Source organism: Crocuta crocuta, unplaced genomic scaffold, assembly GCF_008692635.1.
Source record: "Crocuta crocuta isolate KB4526 unplaced genomic scaffold, BGI_CrCroc_1.0 scaffold445, whole genome shotgun sequence".
Classification (NCBI taxonomy): Eukaryota; Metazoa; Chordata; class Mammalia; order Carnivora; family Hyaenidae; genus Crocuta; species Crocuta crocuta.
This window is the reverse complement of record NW_027530847.1, coordinates 3337582-3342173: the sequence shown is the minus strand read 5'-3', so window position 1 is coordinate 3342173 and position 4592 is coordinate 3337582. Positions and strand designations below refer to the sequence as shown.

Sequence of the window (4592 nt, the reverse complement as noted above, 5' to 3'; positions counted from 1 at the left end):
GTGCAGGAATAAAGCCAGGTAGGAAGGATTCAGCTGGCATGGTAAGAGAATAGCAGAGTCCGTGGCTGGAACAGAACAAGGGAGGGAAAGACAGAAGGAGGTGAGGTTAGAGAGGAGACCAGGAGAGAGATTGTAAACAGGGTTGAGGACTTTGGCTCAAAGTGAGGAAGGAAATATTCAGAAAGTGTTGAGCAGACAGGGAACCTGATCAGATTTCTTTTTTACAAAGACCCCTCTGGCTAAGGGTGGAGACTGAACATTAGGAGAAAAAGAGGAGCTGCTGGGAGCCCAGTGAGGAGGGTGGTGTGATCCAGTTGTCCAGGAGAGAGGTGACAAAGCCACGGCCTGGGGCAGTGGATGAGGAGCAGATATTGGTCTTCCCCATCTGTGCAAAGAAGGAGTTGGATGACATGGTCCCTTAGGGCCTTTCTAGTTCTGGCGTTTGGTAATTTGGTGAATTAGCTCAGCCTACACCAAGTAGATGCAGCCGAGCCCATATTTTCCTTTTCTCACAATCTCTCGATTTTTCCTTTTGGATTCTGGGTCTGGACAGAGCCCAGTGATCTGAGGCTCAGCACAGGGACTCCTGCCCACCCCCATCACTGCCAGCCTCACTCTGGTCCCCATCTCCCAGGGACAGATGGGTGGGCAGCAGGAGGAGGCAGCTGGGCCCCGAAGCCAGCAGGGCCCCGGGGGAGGGAATTATCCAAGAGTTCATAACCCCTCTCAGCCTTCCAGATCTTGAGTTAAAAGCCCCAAATGTCACATTCCCAAGGGGCAAGGGTGTGAGGGTGCCAGGGGAGGGGCAGGACAAGGCACTTCACTGTCCTCCCCTGCCCACATGGGGGTGGGGCCCTGGGGTGCTCAGAACTCCAGCCTTGGGAGCAGGAAGCCATTAGAGGCTGAAACTGGTGGCCCTCAGGCCGTGTCTGACCCACTGACCTATTTACTTGGCCTGAAAAGCGTCTGAGCAAAAATGGAGCCAACATTTAAAAATCAAGAGATTTTACAATAAAATCCAGATTTCTGGTTTCTCTTGAGTAATTAGAAAATCTGACCATGCTGACCGCCTATTCCCACATGACAACATTCAGCAATAGCTGAGTAGCAGCTGTCCTCATTATTATTTTATTTTATTAATAGGTAAATACACTCACATGATTCCAAAAAAAAAAAATGTAAATGGGCATATTGTGAAGTCTCCCTCTCCCATCCAGTTCCCCTTCCGCCTGGTGCCTTCTTTAGCAATCTCATTTTCTTATATAGACCTCCAAAGTTTCTTCGTGCATATACACATATACAACAAATACAAAGATAGATTATTAGCCTCCTTTTCGCTCAGCTCCATCCCAGTTCTGTCCTTTGCTTTTCCCCACGGAGGCCTCTCTGTATCAGGAGATGGAGAGCTTCTTGCCTCCCTTACTGCCACATGTCATTCTGTTGTCAGAAAGTCCATGATTTATTTAACCAGTCCCCTACTGATGGGCATTTGGGTCACTCCCAATATTTGCTGTTAGAAACAGTGCTGTACCAATTATCTTGTGCGTAGTTTACACAAGAAAAACATGAATATTATTAGAAGCTGCTCCAAGCAGAGGGCGCAGTAGGCATGGACTGAGCTTTGAGCTAATTGGGAAAATGTGATAAGAATCGTTCCCAAAAGTGATTCCCCAGATATCCCAACAAAGCCCAGAGACCATGACCTTGGGGACTAAGGAAAGGCTCCCAGGTTTGCTTCTGCCACTTGCTAGATGTGGGATTTCTCTCTGGGTCTCAAGGTCCCCATCTGTAAAATGGGAGAGGAGCTTGGGGAACTGGAGAAGATCTCAGGGCTTGTCAAGTTCTGAACAGCTATGGTCTACCTTCTCCTTCCGGACTAGCCACACCCAGCCTCTCCTCAACCCTTGAATGAGCCTGAGTCAGTCCCACTGCAGAGCTCTTGTTCAAGCTGTTCTGTGCCACACCTACTCTCCCCCGCCCCACACACACAATGACACACGGCTTCCACTAAAACACTATTCCTGCACTCCCTTACTAGTCCTAGTATGAATCCCTGATCTTTGAGCTCAGACCACTCAGAACACACCAGCCCAAACCATTCAGGTCAGGGTTCCTTCTAAGTACCACCAATAGGTGGGTCAGTCCCACCCAGCCCACACTTCAGACATCCCACCAGATCCTTCTGTCACCTCTTCAGTAGCCTGAACTAGAGTTCTTGAATGCCAACTCTGCTTCTCCCTAACTAATGGCTTGGGGCAAGTGACGGCACCTCCAAGCGTCCCAGTTTCCTCACGCAAAAAAAGAAAAAGGAGGGGCTGGCTGAGGGCAACATATAGTAATATCCATAAACTTCTTAGCACAACTCCTGGTACACAGAAGGGACTGGTAATTCTGTAGGCCACCGCCCTTGTCTGAATCAGTTACCTGGTTTCTAAAATGCAGAGGACGACAGAACCTGCTCCATAGAGTTGATCACTCACTCATTCATTCAATGATGCTTATAAAATACCTATTGGGTGCCATGCACAGCACTGGGCACTCAGCAATTTGTTGGTGAAAAAAGCAGATGGATTGTCCCAACTCACATGGAGCTCCCAGGAAATTCCAAACAGGCAAATCTAAAAAGATAAATTGGACTAATATGTCATGGAAGTTCATAACAGGGGAGCATCAGGGAGATGCCTCTGAGGGATAAGGAGCAGAGCACAACTGGGTGGGAGATCCGGGAGGGCTTCCTGTGGAAGGCATCACCCTTGCTAATAATTAGCATTGATTATTCTCACCACAGCTCCAGGAGGAAAGCACTGGTTGCCCTTCACATTTTACTTTTTTTCCTGAAGCTAAAAGAAACTGAGTAACTTGCCCAAGGTCAGAGGGTCAGGAAGGGGTGAGTAGGTTTTGAACCCAGGTCCTGGCTCTAAGGCCTCAGACATAAAAATGTTATCTTCTCCTGCCTGTTTGAATGGACTGATACTAGGATGTGGAAAGGCATGGGAGGTACTGAAGCTGTCTCATTGTGGTGGGGTCCAGAGGTCAAGACCTAACTGTCAAGCCCCATCCAGGCACCTGTGAGAAGGCAGAGATTCAGACACATGCAGGACAGGCCCAGAGCCATTACGGGGGTCCAAGGTCAGAGCTTCGCTCTGCCCAGGGCTCTGTGTACTCCATGAATATCCCTGCCTAGGACTGTAAACAGAGAAAAAAGGAAGAGATATTGTTCCTGCCTAAATCACATTGGGATTCAGACTCCCCTCCAGCCCAACCCGCAAAAGCTCCCACTAGTCTACACATGCCTGCAGATAGAGACTATTAGCTTTGAATCCAGCCTGGAAAACTCCTTTCATCTCTAACTCTTCCTTTTCTGTTTTCAGCCTTGGGCCACAGCTGGTACTCCAACCTCCTGAGCATTGCTGGGACCAAAACAGTCCCTGGACACAAAAGGGGTGCTGGGCTGCAGGACGGCAGATGGCTGCTCCTTCCTGATCCAGGGCAGCTGTTGCCCTTCATCTTCTCTTCCTGATACTCTGAGGCAGGGTGGTCCTCAACTCTCCCTCCCCCTCTCTTCCTTCTTCCCCCTCTCACCAAACTCTCCTCCTCCCCTCATGAGATAGCAAAGCCTACTCTGGAGCCAGATGATGGCTTGAATTTGTCTCTAGCACTTAGTAACTGTGTGTCTCTGAAGAAATGAATTAACTTCTCTGTGCCTCAATTCCTTCACTGTAAAATGGGAGGGAAAAACATAAACTACCTCACACATTGTGAGAATAAAATGAGTAGTAATTGTGCTCCAGTGTCCCAGGCAAAGAGAAACCGCAAGATAAGAGTTTGTACAATAAATGCCCTGATATATCCAATTTGAGCAAAGCAGTTGGGGGTGGGGGGTTGGGTGGTATCCAGGATGTATAAGCAACCCTAACCTCCTCTCCTAGATTACTTTATATTCTCCCCTTGGCTTCTCCACTGCCAGGTTACTTCTCTCCTCTGGCTGCAGGGGCTTCTTTCCAAATCTTGACTTGATCACGTTTGTCCCCTGTTCAGATTCTGCAGTGGTTTCCCATTGCATCTTGGATAAAGTGTATCTTCTGGACTTTTAGGATCTCATTCCTCAGAACTCTCCAACCCCATCTTTCCCAGCTTCTCACCTCCCTGGATCTGTGGTCCAGGCTTCCTTGACAATATGCCCTCCAATCTCAGGCCTGCAGGCCTTCGCACTGGCTCTTCCCTCCACCTGGTGCTTCCTCCCATTCCCTTCCCTCTAATGTTGCCCCCTTCCCTGCCCCTACCCTACTAGGGCTGTGGTCAGGTGAAGGCAGTCCCTGAGGGAGGGAAAGGGGAGAGTGGGGTAGAGAGAGCAACTCCTGGAGCTGCAATTTTCTCAGATTCAAAGACAATAAGAAAAGGGACCCTTCAAGATCAAAGACGGGGATGGAAACAATATGTGAACACTCTGGAAACAAGGAAGTGGCTTGTTAGCATCCAGTGATTGCAAAAGAGTTACTGAGGTTCCTGCCTAGGCACTTCCTTGCTTCCAAATCACCAGTCCCCCACCCTCTTCAGACCTGAGGCACCGAAGGTAAACAGAGGACGAATGG

At 49.0% G+C, this 4592-nt stretch overlaps 1 protein-coding gene across 1 annotated transcript in view; it reads left to right on the top strand.

The window, feature by feature from the left end:
- The window catches only part of XKR7 (XK related 7), a 38001-nt gene that overhangs the window by 10938 nt on the left and 22471 nt on the right, over window positions 1–4592 (top strand). The window lies entirely within an intron of this gene.